Source organism: Trachemys scripta, chromosome 8, assembly GCF_013100865.1.
Source record: "Trachemys scripta elegans isolate TJP31775 chromosome 8, CAS_Tse_1.0, whole genome shotgun sequence".
NCBI lineage: Eukaryota > Metazoa > Chordata > Testudines > Emydidae > Trachemys > Trachemys scripta.
Genome location: NC_048305.1, coordinates 20,477,022 through 20,493,763, shown reverse-complemented (window position 1 = coordinate 20,493,763; position 16,742 = coordinate 20,477,022). Strand labels below are relative to the sequence as shown.

General features: G+C 46.5%; 1 protein-coding gene across 1 annotated transcript in view; it reads left to right on the top strand.

Annotated features, from left to right (window-relative positions):
- Positions 1–16,742, top strand: part of SH3PXD2B (SH3 and PX domains 2B) — a gene marked incomplete in the record, with an annotated part of 116,974 nt that overhangs the window by 31,511 nt on the left and 68,721 nt on the right.

Below are 16,742 nucleotides of genomic sequence, written 5' to 3'. Positions count from 1 at the left end.
AACAAGGTCCATCTCTGTCTCTGTAAAAGAAACCATTCCTGTTTTTTTTTATTATTATTATTTATTTATTTTATTTTTTTTGGACTGCAGATTCAAGATCCTAGTCAGTTTTTTTTTTTTTTTTTTTTAACTCTATCCCTCCACAAAGTGCTCCTACTCCAATGTATTTCAGTCTAGTTAAAAGCTGGCTGTCTATTTTTTCTCTCCAAATGTCTCCATTTATAGCTTTCCAGCATTGGCAGCTCAGAGAGAGAGAGAGCGCGCAAGGCAGGTCAGCTGAGTTATAATTGGCTCTAACTGGCATTCTGACTAGCTGCTGCATTCTCTACCTGCAGCCAAGTGGTGCTCTGAGCTGTGTGAGAGTAATGCCTACCTCTGGGAAATATCAGAGAGATTCCTTCTGGAAATAAAGAAGCCCCAGTATGTGTAGGGGGCGAATATAGCAATGCTAGAGGGAAATAGCTTTTGGGAAAGTAATGTTTGATCCATGCAACTGAATGATCACAAGCATCCGTTCACCCAGCCTTCAATTTTTGCCTCTCTCAGTTGACCACCAGCTACAACTCCTTCTTTGCACACACATATACAGCTCCCAGGTGTGTCTATCTAATATCTGAGTGAGTGGCTCTGGGATCCTTTGTGGGCTCTGTCTTGCCTCAGCGTGGCCCATGCTATGCTCCCTCTCCCTTTAAAATGTGTTATTGGGAGCTGCTACTTTAACTACAAGGTGGAGCAAGGCTGGTTTCTGGGACCACACTCCATTCATTCAACAGTCTGAGTCTCCTTTCAACCTCCTCTGTGAAAAACTGGTAGAGCCGCAGCAGCAGGTCGGGGTGGGATTATCGCTATGTTTTGTTTTCCAGCCCTGTGGGTAACCTGGTACAAGTTAAACGTTATTCAGTGGATGTGAACCTGAGAGGAGCCTGTGTTGGTGTAACGTACATAGGGAGGAGGCTGGAAGATGGGTAGCTTACAACAACAATGTTGACTCTCCTCTGAGACTGAGCTAAGCTCTTTTCCTGGGGATTGGTGTATTTTTTCATGTCTCATAGCAGCAATTTAGAGGATGAGCTAATGTCCTTCCAGTCCACAGCCACTTAGTAAAGAAGCTCTAGATGTTCAGCCATGCCACTAGAAGTTGAGTCTGAACAGGATAATCTGGAGTGCACAAACTTGTCTAGTGACCCCTCTCTCACCTGCATCATGCTTACGTGGCTCAGATCTTGAGGTTCTGAGCCAATGCCCTGGTGCACTTGACTGACAGGATCTAGTTACTAGCTGCTCGCAGGGATTTTTATGGGACTTGCATGGATCTTGGCTGACCAGAGTCCCCAAATCTCTTCTACGCATCCAATCAGTCTGGTACCAGAACCTGCAGTTTATACTGTGGCACAAGCCCTTGCTGCAAAAGGTCTTCAGCTTGGTCAAGAAACATGGCCTGGTGCAGCAGACTTGCTACCTGGTCTGTATTCAATCAGCCACACAAGAGTTAGTGCTCAGTTTTAACAAAATAATTAGGCCCCATTGAATCATTAGCATAATATTTACATAGCACCATGTCTTAGATACTTCTAAGGCCATCATTAGCATAAGGTCTGAGCACTTCACAATCTTTAAGGCACCCTGTGAGTAGCAGAGTGCTATTATCCCTGTTTTACAGATAGCCTCTCTGCCTCAGTTCCCCAAGTGACTTGCTTGAGGTCACACCGGAAGGCTCCTAGACCAAGGACCTGAACTGGTCTCCCAAGTCCTACAGCTAGTGACATAACCACTGAACCATCCTTCCTTCTATTTGCATAGCACCATACTGGCATGAATAGACAAGGTCTGATACCCAGATAATGTTTGTGGGAGCATTAAAAATTCCTTAGAATGTCCCTGTCCCAAGGAGCCCTCTACAGTTATACATCTCATCAATTTGTTTTTTTATGTGGTCTATTTAATACTTCTAGTCTCATATGTAGCAGGAATGTCCAGTCATTCAGAACTATTGAATGGAACTATTGAATGGGGAGGCTGCGCACCTTCTGCAGCAATCATCTGTTCGTGGTGTTCAGGAAACTGGTGGGGAGGGAGGAGGAGCGCGGCACGCTGGGAGGGAGGGGGCGAGAAGGGGTGGGGAGTGGGACCTTGGGGGAAGGGTTGGAGTGGGGGTGGGCCTGGAGCAGAGCTGGGGGTACTCAACCCCTGGCACTTTGGAAAGAACAGCAAGAGGAGCGGACAGACGATCTGCCCTCTTTCACTCTCTGACTCCATCACCTCAACCAAGCTTCACAATCATCATTGCTGAGTACAGTATTAAATTGTTTAAGATGGTTTAAAACTTATATTGTATATGTATAGAATGTCTTTTGAATGGTGAAAAAAATTCCCTGGAACCTCACCCCTCTATTTACATTAATTCTTATGGGGAAATTGGATTCCCTTAACATCGTTTCGCTTAATGTTGCATTTTTCAAGAACATAACTGCAGCGTTAAGCGAGGAGTTACTGTAAGCAAAATGTGAAGACAGAGAGATTCCATGGTTCTGGATCACTGCACTGACAGTGGACGAGTAGAAGATGAGTATGGAAAAAGATAAAGGAGAGAGTTCACGGGCAGGACAATCTCTAACCTGAAGACTCAAATATATGAAATTCATGTTCGTGATGGCTTTTTTTTCCCCTCCTAGTAACATGATTTCTAGAACCAAATATGATTGACTGAGATGATGTTAAATGAGGTCTGGAGGGAAGGATTCCTGTAATGTTTAGCTGGTAAATGAAAAGATGCATTTCCACCCCCCCCACCCCACCCCCCCCAAAAAGCCTGATGCTACATCAAATCAATAGGTGTCATGCCATGAGTGGGAGCGGATTAGACTCCCACGGGGAAGGAACAATTTTCTGCTAGACATTTATTCTCACTCTTATGTATGTAACGTTCTTGTTAGGCTAAGGTTTCTCCTCATTGGCCCAAAAATGAAAGCCTTTACAAGGAGTCTGTAAAATTAGCAGAGCATTTTTTAAATTTAGTGAGGTGAACATAAAAAATATATACATAGGTCACTTAGGAATTGAGAGTTTAAAAAATAAAAGGAGGGGTAGTATGGCTGGGGGGAAGGGCTGGGTCACTTTTTTTTTTTTTTTTTTTTTTTTAAATGTTCAGACATGCCCCAGACTCATCTCTTGCTGACACCAAGTGCCTTTATGCTTCTGGAATGAAAATAGGAATACAAAGTTCTTTCAAACAGCTTAACTCCTCCACTTGTTAGCCCAAGTAGCATGTATGGACATTTCGGACATTCACAGACATGTGAACTGACCACTAGTAATCAGGACCCCCCAGAGAGCAGGAGACTGGAAGGGATAGGTGGACAAACTTCCATTATGATGTAGTGGGCATTGAAGCACATGGGGCCAGCTTGTGCCCCACAGTTAAATCTTTATATTGCACATACGCAGTCGGGTCAGGGTTCTCTAGCCACGGATTCAGGTGGCCTCCCGGCTCTGCAGCACTTTCCTTATGGGCCTGGCAACTGTGCGAAGAGGCCCACTCGCATCTTTGCAGTGCATGCCAGGGTGCGGTGCTAAAATGATGGGGGGAGTACATATCCTCTTCTCAGTACTCCTGAATTCTGACTCATTTCTCCTTTTCCCTGCCACTCCTTTGATGGCACCAGGTCAGCTAAGGCCTAACATGACACTATAATCTGCCACTTCCAGTGCCAGCTATTAATAATATGTCTCTTATAGCCTTTCATTAGAGGATCTCAGGCCTGTAAAAACACTACTGAGGCCTCACTGCCCCCTAGTGCAGTAGGTTAGAATTATTCATCTTCCTCCTTTCAGATGATGAAAGAAGTGAAATGAATTCCGGCGGGTCACCCAATGGATCTGGTGAAGAGTGAAAAACATAACTCCAGTCTCCCAATTCTCTGTGCTGCCCAGGAGACCATGCTCCTTATTAGCTTCCTTTTGTATTCAAGCTGAGATCCACCTGGCTTCTTGTTCCCATCTATAGGATCCAGCATAGATACTTTTTAAAATATGGTTTTTAAGCTCTGTGGAAGTAATCCTGCCTTGGGGTGGGGCTGCAACAGTCTGGAAGGCCTGACTTTCTCAGGCTCTGGGCCAGCAGAGGCCAGCTGCATTGAGCCTGTGTGGCTGCTCTGTCTTCTAGATTAAGGGGGGAGCTTGTTGGGAAGACGGGGGTGTTGGATCTGTCCCTTCCTCAGTGATTCATGCATTCTAGCAGGCTCGTAATAGGCAGAGTGGGGATGGCAGGGTGCGGGGAGAAGCTAACTAAACATAAAGGAGAGGGGAAAATGTGAGGAGGTGCCAAAGACCTGGCACCAGTCTTTCCTCTCTCTGGTCCCATGTCCACTCCTTGTTCTCCTGCCAGCTGAGGCCAGATTTGCAACTTCTGTACTGCTTGAGAGCTAATTTGGTTAGTCAAAGAACCCATTTCGCTGTACTTCCCATAGCTAGATGGCCAGTGGCTTTACCATGAGAGCATCCACAAATCTAAGAGGTGAACCGTCCTAGTGCACCCCATGGACTATGAAAACTAGGATGGCAGATCAGGTGCTAGAACTGCAGGTGGGAATGTGGGCTTCCATTGCTTAGATGCTCTCTGAGAGGACTCAAGGTTTGGCCCTGTTATAATTCCCATTCTTTGAACCAAGGAGCTGCAGGTAACCACTGGCTCATTGGCACCATATCTTGTAGTTCAGTTCAAAGTGACGCCTCATGTGAGTTGTAGTCTGGGTGCTTTGTTCCCCTTCTCATCTAAAGGGTGGGGTCCCTCATCAGACCCATCTTCCATGATGCAGCATTTTCTTCCATCTTGGTGAAGGGATACTAGGCATGCTTGCTCGTGGTGCATCATGGTAGATGTAGTCTGGCCAGGGAACCCAGCCAATATAGGAGAATGGTGCATAAGGCACCTGGACTACAATTCCCATGAGGCACCATGGTGCCATTTTGAATTTAAAACAGGTCGGGTTTTGGCTAAAATTTTCTGTGGGATGGAGGGGAGAAAACTATTTTTGACCAGCTCTAGCTGTGATGCATTTACTTATAGATGCGGAATATATTGCTACTAAATTCTGGATCTGCCTAAATCTCTTAAGAATCCCTTTCGTGGGATTTGCATAGCACCTGATTACAGGCTATACCTAGGCAATCTGCGGAAAACTTTACATAAGGCTAGCCTATACTGTAGTGCGTCTGGTGAAGATGCTCTATGCGGATGGGAGAGAGCTCTCCCATTGGCATAAGAAAACCACCTCTGTAAGAGGCAGTAGCTTCTCCTGCTGACATAGTGCTGTTCACACCAGCACTTAGGCTGGTGTAACGTACATCGCTCAGGGCAGTGGCTTATTCACACCCCTGAGGGACATAAATTACACTGACATAACCTGTAGTGTAGATAAGCCCATAGTGTGAAAACCATCAGTAGTTTTACAGCACTAAGTTGTTGGGGAAGAGAAGAATCCTACCACACTGAATGAAATCCTAGAGCACTAATGTTTTAAATGACAGAAGTATGCAGTCTGCCCTTATGCGGCACATGAGGTCGCCTCCTGTGTTCGACTGCACACATGGCACAAAGAAAGTGAGTTTGTAAAACTGCCTGCTGGGAGCTGGGCAGGAAACAGTTTTCCCGTCCTGCGAAAATTTTCAAGATGTTGAAAAAAATGTTCCTGTCCCAATTTGGGACAAAGTCAAAATCTCAAATTTTTGCAAATCATAGATCTGGAAAAAAAAATTCCATTCGGGTCAATCAAAACATTTCAGTTTCAACCTCTTTTTTTCCTCATCACTATAATTAGCCTAAATTTCAAAATGAAAAGCCGTTTTGAACGGGAATCATTCATTTAGAAAATGTGAATACTTCCTGACTTTCACACTTGTATTGCTGTTCAAAACTTTTCAGGTGAAAAATGTGTCAAAAACAGACGTTTGTCTGGTGAACTGTTTTGAAGAATCAGCATTTTCTGATGAAAATATTTTTGTTGGAAAATGTCTGACCAGCTCTAGTGCTTGCTTCCATTGCAGCCTTGAAGAAAAGCCATCATTATGGAGTAGTCATTGTCTACCTGCCTATTCTCTGATTCTTTGTTTTTGTTACTGATCAGCGAACTTCAGTTGCACTGAATGGGATCTGCATGTGCTATAGCTTTGATGAAAGATTCAGCAGCAAACGCAGAAAGTTCATTTCTGCCATTTTACTTATTGTTGGGAAATAATACATTCTTAAATAGGGAAACACACCAGAAATCGTGGACGCTCTGTTTAGAGCAAATGCTTTTTATTTATTTGTTTCTGTCTTGGTAAATTTGTTTTTTGTCCTGCTCAGATTCTAAGCTAATCTGATCTTCACTCTAGAGGTGGCTGCATTTTAGAGATGGGTGAAGAGATCGTTATATAAAATGTGTGGCTTTTTTAAATAAAGATTTTGGATTTTTCAGGCTGAAAGGCGATTCTGTAAAATGTAACAATTATCTTTATATTATCCTGTATGTTATTTAATACGCTAGAATACAAGCTACTCTCCCTTCAGTCATCTTCCACTGGAATGAGCTGTTGGGGCTTGAAAGGTGTTCTAGGGAAAGGAACCCATGTAATCTGCTCCTCTGGGAGCAGCTAGAGGCTTTCCAGGTTTGTCTTTAATACCTGCATGGTTAAATTATTCTCAGCGAGGACATTAACATCTCTCAAGGTTTTAAGAAGGTGCTTATCCAGGCTGTCACTGTTTGGTTTAGTTACACTTAAATTCTTGGTACAGAGCTCTCTTAGCCAAGTTGCTTTTCTGTCAGGCCTAAAAAACCCCAGATGTAATCAAAGGAATGTAGTTTGTATGGGGTCTTTTTGTTTTGTTGAATCCCTGCTGTCTTTTTGAGTAGGGGGCTGCACTCTCAATATTTAAACTCCCTGAAGTCCTCAGGGTTGCTGCAGCTTCACACCCTAAGGCGCCTGTGGCAGCTGTCCAGAGTCATTTTGGTATTCTCTAACCGCTATGTGGTTGAAGGAATCGGTACCTGGGCTGGGGCTCCATTGTCTTGCTTTTCCTCTGAGTCCCTGTGACTTTTGCCTGTATCCAGCCCTGTGGTCAGTCTGACCCCCGTGACGTCCCAGGTCTTCTCAGAACTAACACTGCATTGTCTGTTATGTGCAGTAAATCTTTTCAAAGAACTTTTTTTAGGCCACTCTCTTTCATCAGATGTCACTTAGTGGCAGCACACTGGCTTTGCAATAAACTGAATTTCCTGCCCATCTTTTCGTTTGGCAGAGACCATGAGATGTAGAAATCAAAACTGCGGAGGCCCCAGAATTGCTTTTTTTTTTTTTTTTTTTTTTAATTTTAAGGATGTTTGGGAGGTGGCAGGGCTGGACTATGGTGCTCTCTTTGTGGTGTGAGCAAAGCAGACAGCTCTTTGGAAGATCAGTCATATGTATCCACTGTCTGCAGACAGACTTCCTTTTGTGGCTCTTTTTTGGGTTTGCTTAGTGCAGCGCTTTTTTTTTATCCCACTCCCTCTGTAAACACTGGAATACAAGTGCAGCCTGTGGCAATCCTGACCACCCATCCAGGCTCTCCTGATGAGAGATGGAGACTCTCTCTTGTTGCTAAGGCAAGGAATTAAGGGACATGAGTCAATCATGTCCTCAGTGGGACCGTTATGTCATCGTAGGGCTGGGAAAAAACACACGGAATTAAAAAACATAACTGGGACTCCTGCATGTGAAACTCTCGAATGTCTCAGATTGAGCAAGAGATTTAGGAAGAAATTGCAGCTGGAGCAATCCAAGGTGCTTACATCTGTTGGATGGACTCACACAGGAACTCGCCTGGTTTGTGTTGTGAATTAGGGAATTCCCGCTGTTAGGCTACTGCTGCTAGGGTCTTGTTTTATCAGCAGTCTTTGTAAGAGCCAAAGATCTGTGCTGTCAAATGTCAGAGAGCAGCTGAACACAGAGTTTAAGATTAAGGGGCTAGTCACAAATATGGAGCCTGCCTCTCTCACCTGGAGAGGATGCTTCTTACGGTCCTACTAGTTAAACCTCCAGGCCTGATTGCTTTTTATACCCATGCAACTCCATTGACTTCTGTGGAGTTATTCCTGACTTAACACCCAAGTTAAGTGAGGTCAGAATCAGCCCCTCTGTTTCTTCCCACATCCCCAGCCAATGTGAGGATACAGGGCTTCTTTTGTAACTGTCTTGCTCTTTTAGTGGCTGGCGGGGTTGGGAAGAGGAGACTGATGCAACTGTTGTCGCTGGCCAGCTGTGCTCCTCTAGCCTAATTGATAGAACTGCTGCTTCTCAGATCCGGAAGATCTGGGGCACAACCTCCCTCCTCCCCCACCGGGAAGTCTGATGTGCTCAATAGCTGCTGTGTCTCTGCACACTTGGGTCTGCCATCAGGGTAAAGCTGTAAATAATGAATTTTGGGGAAAGAATGTGGGCCAGCCTTGATATGCATTGGAGCAGGGCCGATGTTTGACAAGGCAGAGAAATGGGATGGAGGCGGGAGAATGATGAAGTTTCTGGAAAGAAAATGGAGTGGTTGCCCCTCCTAAGGGATTTTGACATGCATGTGGCTAACAGTTAAGTGCTTTGTTTAGAAGTGTTTGTGCGAGTGAGAAGACTTGGGGCTTGTCTACATGGGGACACTTAGACACGGATGTTGGAACAATTTGTATAGTGAGTGTTTGTGTGTGGGAGGGGAAGTGGGGCTGGGAGCCATTCGACCAAACTGTAAACCCTGAATATGATTGAAACCACTTCAGGCCAGGGGATGCGACAGCACCCCTAGTTCCAGTACCTATGCACTTGGGAAAGTTAAGATGCATCATTTAAACATGTGAGGTCAATGCATATCAATTAAACCCCTGTGCTGATGCATTCATTCAGGAGAAAAGTGGTCTTAGCTCACTATGACTGTGTGTATGTGTAAACAGTCTCACTGTTCGCTTTGACCCGAGTTCTGATCTAAGGGTGGCCTTGTGTTTCAAATACAGGATCAGAAGTAAGGACTCATGAGTAAGGCTATGTTTATGTCATGTCACAGAAGTGGAAGTCACGGAATCTCTGACTTCCAGAGACCTGAATGACATTTTCTGTTTCAGCCCCTGGGGCAGGGGAATGGAGCTGGCAGCCAGCGGGGCCCCGGCAGGGTTCCAGTGATGGGTGACAGCCTCCTCGGGGTCCCCCTGCAAGGTTCCAGTGACAGGCGACAGCTTCCTCAGGGTTCCAGTGACAGGTGACAACATCGGGGGGTGGGGTGGGGTGGGGTGTCCCCACAGCTTCCAGCCACCATGGCGGCAGAAGAAACCATGGAGCTGCAACAGCAAAAGTCACAGACAAGTCACGGCTTCCGTGAAGTTTTATTTATTGCCCATGATCTATCTGTGACTTTTCCTAAAAATAACCATGACAAAATCTTAGCCTTACTCACGGGTTCTGTTTCCAGTTTTGTCCCAGATTCCCTGAGATCTTGCGCCCCAAGTCATAGCCCTGCTTGGTGCCTCAGTTTCCCTGTATGTAAAAGAGGAAGAATACTTACAGTCAATCAGATAATTTCAATAATGGAAACTCTGTTTCATGATTTCCTTCCCCTAAATCAGAGGTTCTCAAACTGTGGTCCGCGAGCTCCATTCAGGTGGTCCATGGATAGTTCCCTCTAAGGTGCGTGCCTGGGTGGCCGCACACAAGAAAATGAAGGGCCACCTGCGTGGCTCCACTAATTAGCTGTCTGGACCCTGGAGAAGACGCACATGTAAGGTGAGGTGGTGGCCTTGGGGGGAATAGAGGGGGCAGTGGGGTGAGAAAACGGGGCAGGGGGAATTCGGGACGTGCAAGGCTGCAGCAGCCAGGGAAAGAGGCGACCTTCCACAGCTCTGCGGCTGCAGGGGAGAGACAGCCCTTCTTCCCAGCCTCAGCTCTGTGGGTGCTGTGGCGGGAGAAATACCCCCCTCCTTCCTAGCTCCAACTCGGGGGCTGCTGTGGTGGGGGAGAGAGGGCACATCCATTGCATTAGAAAGGTAAGACTAGTGATATTAAAATATGAGTTGTGTGCTTTTATTTGTAAACCAAAAAACATTAATTATTAAGGGTTTTTTTTTATTTAGCACTTTTATCCAAAGTGCTTTACAGTAGTTAGCTAACGGTACAAACAACGTTTGGAAAAATCATTAAGTGGTCCGCTGAGCCCCTCAGCAATTTTCAGTTGGTCCACGGAAAAAAAAGTTTGAGAACCACTGCCCTAAATTATTCTGAGGGAAGAGCTTCTACTTCATTTGTGCCTTTTAAAAATGCTTTGAGATCCTTGTGTTATTGCCACTAATACTGCTGCTGTCATGGACAATTAAAGTAAGTTGAGCTTCTGCTCATGAGTCTTTGGTTCAAGTCCCTGACAGGGCCAAGCTATTGATTTTTTTTTTTCTACATTGAGAGATGCAGTTCTTTCCTATTTGGGTAGCACTGAGACTGTTTCATTTAAGGAAATACTTGGTGACAGAATGGTGTTGGGGAAAGGAAGCAAACCAGACTGGAAGTATCTAACTTCCAGTACCTTGCTGCTCTGCTCCCATTCACCTCTTCCAGCAAGAGTCATTTTCCATGGCTTGGATGCTGTGATGAATTATGCATGGCTTATTGATTGGTTATTCCGTGTGCAATGTTTTTAATGTCTGTAATGAGCATGTGTGTATAGCCCTCTGGTATTCAATACCCATGTGTACAGTCTGGGACCTGCATGCAGTGCTTGGTTCCATCTGGAAGCTGCAGCGCAATTACCAGAAGTTAAATGGAGGATGGATTAATAACTTACTGTAAAGAGAATTATGGCTTCCAGGACTTATGCTCCGGCATCCCCCAAACCAAACATAAAAGCTATAAATTCAAATTACTCAAGAAACTTTTTAAAAAAAAAAGAGGAGGGGAGAGGAGGGAGGGAGAGAGAGAGAAAGAGGCAGAGAAACCAGCAGCTCTGAAAGGAGGCTGTATTAATGGTCCTCTGCTGCGTGATTGGCTGGGATGGAGTACTTGTTTCTCAGAATCATGAGTACTCTAGAATTCTCCAAATGCTGAAGTTGCTCTCGTCACATATCATATAAATGGGACATGCCGCACAAAGGGAGCGGTAACATGCAGTGTTTTTGGACTAGGTACTTGTGCCTAAATTCTCAAAAGAGACTAGTGATTCTGGGTGCCTCCATTTCTGGGTGCCCAACTTGATACCTTAGTGGGAGTGGATTTTTCAGAAAGTGCTGCGCACCTACCCTCTGAAAATTGGGTCTTCCTAAGGCGTCCCATGTTGGGCACCCAAAATTGTTAGTTGCTTTTGAAAACGTAGACCTCTAGCTTTTAAAAAAAAATCTTTTAAATGTGTTCTCTTGATGTATTTGCTTTGTGATCATCTATCGCTGCTGGCAGCTTCTCGCCAACCTGTCTCCTGGCCTGATCTGGAGGATAAGAGTTCTTCCATTTCTGCTTCTGTGATCCTTTCAGTCTTTTGGCCTCTTTGCTGCAGTTGTTAAATGAGGGATTGCATTGATGGCCTGTCTGATTAGGAGATCCCATTAGAAACCAGACTGAAGCTCGAACAGCTGTCGGCTGGTCCTAACCTGTCATCACTCCTAGAGTCAGTCACCCTAAAGGTGAGTGAAAGCCTGACCACTGGTAACTTGTCATTACTTTAGGTTTTAGGCCTGGGTGCCAAATGAGGAGCTTCCTGGCCAACCTTTTATGGCTGAGACATTTGGTGGTAGTCACCCTCTTATCTTTTTTGAAGCCTTTGTCTGTTTGTGGGTAGCCCAGGTGAATGCTGATGGCCGTGCTGGAGGCTGTCATCTCTTGGTTGCTGAGGTTGAGTGGCTTTGGCGGACATTTTTGAGGTTCTACTAAAGGAATTTGCATGTGCGTTAGCTGTAGGAGTCTCTGATGCTGTAAAGTAGAAGCTCCTTGCCCGGCTGCTGTTGGAGACCATGTGTGGTGTCCAATTCTCAGACTTGGAGTGGAAGGGGGAAAGGGGGAGGCGTGTATGACTTCACCTCTCCCTCCCTCCACTCCCCATTGAGTTCTGCCAGTGGGGGTATGAAATCACCACTTCTAGGCCTGGAGAATGTGCATCTGTGCAGTTTTTCCAGCTCTCTATTAGATGGTTGGGCTCAGCTTGTGCACACACATGCCATAGGAATGGGAGGCCTGACTCCTAGACAGTACAGGTACCCTTCTGGGAAGCACTGCAAAATCTGAGTCATGAGGAAAGAACTGAACAAAACACAAGCATCTGAAAGAATAACCCGGTGAAATACAGGGACAAGGAGGAGGCGCAGGGATTGCAAGTTTATATTATTAATCCCTTCTCATGTATACAGTAGTAGCGATGCCCAAAGGGGCCTCCATTTCACACACATTGAGACCGACTCTACCCTGAGGAGTGTATAATGCAAGTTGCTCTTTCACCTAGTGAGAGGGCAAAGACACTAGGGCAGAACCTCTTCCACACCACTAACCCTAACCCTTTACATTGCTCTGGGCATGAAGAGGCCATATACCTGCCCTCACCAGGCAGCTAAGGATCCCTCCAGCATTGGGGAATCTCCCTGGTGGATGCAGAGTTGTTAGATTCAGCCCGGGAAGAGACTGTAGGAGGAAAAGTCATGTGAAGATGCGTAGTGTGCAGATCCATGCCGCAAGTGCAGCAAACGCAGCCTCCCGATGGCTTTTCTGGGGCTTGAAGACTGTGGGAACCTCTGGCTAGTGGATTTTATTTGTATGGGACCTAAGGGGTTGGGAAAATGTCTGTCAAAGTTGTGCAGACCTGGATGTTAATTTTTTGCCTTGATGTTTTGCTGGTGTATTTCCAGAGATTGCCATCTAGAGGCAACACAGGCCCTTGTGCTAGGCCACTTCTGCTGAAGGGCTCGAACACTTTCCTTACAGCTTGGCTGGCTATTTAGAACAGCTACTGCTTCCTTAGGTATATGGTTTCCTACGACTTCATAGGAAATTCCTTCTACAGCGGAGGCTGCTGCCAGAGTTTGTAGCCTTCTTCTCTAACCTCAGTTACCTCCTATTTGTCTAATGCTGAGCAGTGCTTAAAGCTTCCCGTCAGTTTTCACAAGCCTGCCTAAATGAGGTTGGAGAGAAAGGTTGATAATTGATAAATTGCGCTCTTTGGATACACCTCTGATCAGAGCCTTGCGTAAACGTCAGCCTCTGATTGTTTTAAATGATCATTGTGTTTGTACAGTGCCTAGTACAATGGGGACCTTGTTGCAAGTACTGAAATAATAATAATTTGGATGTGATATTGCTCATCACCCGCAAAATGGCCAAAACTATCTTGTCTACCTGTTTGCAGAGCTGCTGTGCTTTCACTGTGTATTTCTTCATAAGCAATCATGATGAACAGAGGGTGCCTGTGAAGGGTAGGAGAAAAGACTAAATATCTGTAGAATCTGAGGCCTTGGCTACACTTGCGAGTTACAGCGCTGTAAAGCCTCCCCCAGCGCTGTAACTCACTCCCCGTCCACACTGGCGGGGCACTTACAGCGCTGTATCTCCCTGGGTACACCGCTGCAGGTACTCCACATCTCCGAGAGGAATAAGAGGAATAACAGCTGCAGCGGAGTGGCTACAACTCAGGGGTGTGAGTGTAAACACTTGCAGCGCTGTACTAATCCACTTTGTCAAGTGGCCAATCCTCTCCATTGTTGTGACCGGCTGCAGGAATGCGGAAGTGCTGGTTTCAAAGCTTGTACCACAGAGAAAAAGCAAACAGTTTGCAGCTTGCTTTGAGTGAGTAAATGAATGAGCAGGGGGCCGGGCGTTCGGAACTGGCAAAATAGAGAGCTGACATGCTCCAAAAAGCACTCTCTCTCCCCCCACACTCCCTGTCACAATCCACCCCATCCCCCCCCTTTTGGAAAAGCCCGTTGCAGCCACATGAATGCTGGGATAGCTGTCCATAATGCACTGCTCCCAACACAGCTGCAAATGTTGCAAGTGTGGCCACACCACTGCGCTGTCAGCTGTCAGTGTGGACAGACTGCAGCGCTTTTCCCTACTCAGCTGTACGAAGACAGGTTTACCTCACAGCGCTGTACAGCTGCAAGTGTAGCCAAGGCCTTAGCCATTGCCAAATGTCATTCACTCCCCCAGAGTGTCTGCTTGACAGATGCTTGCGAGGCTGCTGGCCCTGGAGTGGGGAGTCTCTTGACCTGCAGGCATGCGTATGCAAAGTGTTTGTTCCCGAAGGCCATGCAGTTGTGTTTCAGCACACCCATCCTGGGCACACAAGTACCAAACACGATAAGCACAATGTCACAATGATAGACCTGTAAGATCAGCATCCTCTTCCCACTTCATTTTGGTACTGCTGGGACATCTTACAATGATTCACAATGGAACCAGTTGGCATGCTGGAAAATATTTTCCTCTCATAAGAAGTTCTCTGGATTCACAACACGGTGATATTTGGGTTGTCAGGCGGGAACTTCCCAAACTGAGATGTTTTTCTTTTTCTTTGTAAGTCTCCTTATTTGGCCCTAATTACAATTCAGCGTTATCTTGTTTTTCATGATGTGCCTCTAGGGAAAGGAGAAGTGAAGGATGAAATGGGTGACTATTCTGTCTGGACACGTCCAATTAGATGCAAAAATAGAAGTCTGCAACGTAACCCAAGGGAGAGGTGTTAAACTGAGATCCCTTCCACACATCCCTGGGAGCTGCCCACATGGGAGAGCCCAGGGCACTGTGGGGGAAGCAGGAAGAACATCAGTGCCTTAGCCAGTATTCTCCATAATAGGGGGCTCTGAAGATCGAGGAAAATGTGAACTATTACAGAGCAGAGAGTGACTGCTGCATTGGCCCATTCACCCCTGTCTTGGCCAGTATTCCTGGAGTATGCAAGAGAATCTGACTCCATTCTGCAGTCCCCCTCTTCTTCATTGAAGATGAAGCTATGGATTTCAGAATTCAGTTTGGCTTAGGTCCATCTTTTGTCTTCACCACCCCTTGCTCCCCCTTTCCCCTTTTTTTTGGGGGGGGGATGACTGTTACTCACACAAAGGGCTTCCTGTGACTCTACTGCAGCTTACTGAACCCGACACTGCAGCCTTTTGTTGAGCTTTTTATTGGTGTCAAAATTTGACTGCTCCAAGTGATGTGTCTGTGGCACAGGCATGTATTACGTCAGCTGCTGCACAGGGCACTGCTGGGGCTTCCATTGTGTTAGACCAGCCGAGGAGGAATGTAGCTTGCTCTCAGCTTGACTCCCCTGGCCTGAGTTAATTTGCTGATGGAAACATCTCCTTTACTCCCACCTATCCCGTCTTGCGGGATATGACCTCCTGTATACACCTACCGGACAGTCTTGTTTCTTTAATGAAACACTTCTCTTGCCCTGGACAATGGCTCCCAGACTGGCTCTGATATCTTGCCTTGGTTCTGTGTACCAGTGTGCATGCACATGTGTGATGGCACGTTCCCTACTCCATGGGAGTGGGAGGCTTCCCTTTCACAACTCTGAGGATCTCCTTGCCATCAACCTCCTCTCCTGCTTGCATGAAGATTCTCACTGTTGGGCAGCATGAGGCATTCCCTTACCCAGCAGGCTTGTTTCTGCACAGTCCCAGTTTGGGGAGTCAAGACCAGGACAGTTATTTGATCTGGGTCTCCTGCAAGACCACATAAAGCATTCCTGGGCATTTCTGGCCCGGTATACATGAGAGACTGGGACCAGTAATGGTCTGTCTTGTGGCCATGAATCACATTACCAGGCACTGCTGACCAGTGATGTGAACAAGAGACCCTGTTTGGTTACTGAGCTTGGGTCTCCTGAAAGGCAGTGCTTAGCGCACTTCCTAGGCAGGTGCCTGTGTATGTCACGAAGATACTCCTCCAATCTCCTATAAAAATGTCTTGTCTTAGCATTATGAAGGATTGGTCCATGTGACTGTTAGCTTTGAGGCAGGGCCTTGCAGGGTGATCAGACCCTAAGTTTTGGGGTATGATTACACTGCAGCAACAGAGTGTGATTACACTCATGTGGACATACCTGAGCTAGACTTTAATCTAGCTAGCTCAGGTATCGGAGCAGTGACACTGTACAAGCCAGCCTGGGACCCTGGATAATTACTCAGGCTGCTAGTCCGTGCTGAAGCACGGGCCGCTGCAACTTCACTGCTCCGGTGTCTGAGCTAGCTGGGTTAAAGCTATCTCACCTGTGTCAACATAAGCTGCAATTGTACTTCCTGACTGCAGTGGAGACATGCCCTTGGTGACAGGGCTTGGGAGCGGAGCCCAGAGCTGGAGCGCGGATCAGCTCTGGAGCAGTGGAGCTGCAGGTTTTTGCCTAGAGCTGGAGTTGAGCCGGAGCACAGCTCCAAAGCCCTGTTTGGCGAGTTTCACCTCACACTGTGAGGTTTTGGCCTTGGCTACACTTGCAGATGTACAGCGCTGTGAGTTAAACCTGACTTCGTGCAGCTGAGTAGGGAAAGCGCTGCATTCTGTCCACACTGACAGCTGCCCAGCGCACTGTCGTGGCCACATTTGCGGCAATTGCAGTGCTGTTGGGAACGGTGCATTATGGGCAGCTATCCCACAGAGCACCTTTTCCCATTCTGGCGCCGTGGGTTGTGGGAAGGGGGCGTGGGTGCGGGGGATTCTGGGTCCTGTCCCAATGCCCCATGATGCATCGCTTCGCATCCCAGAAATCCCTTTGTTTCCGTCGACCTTTGGCGCCA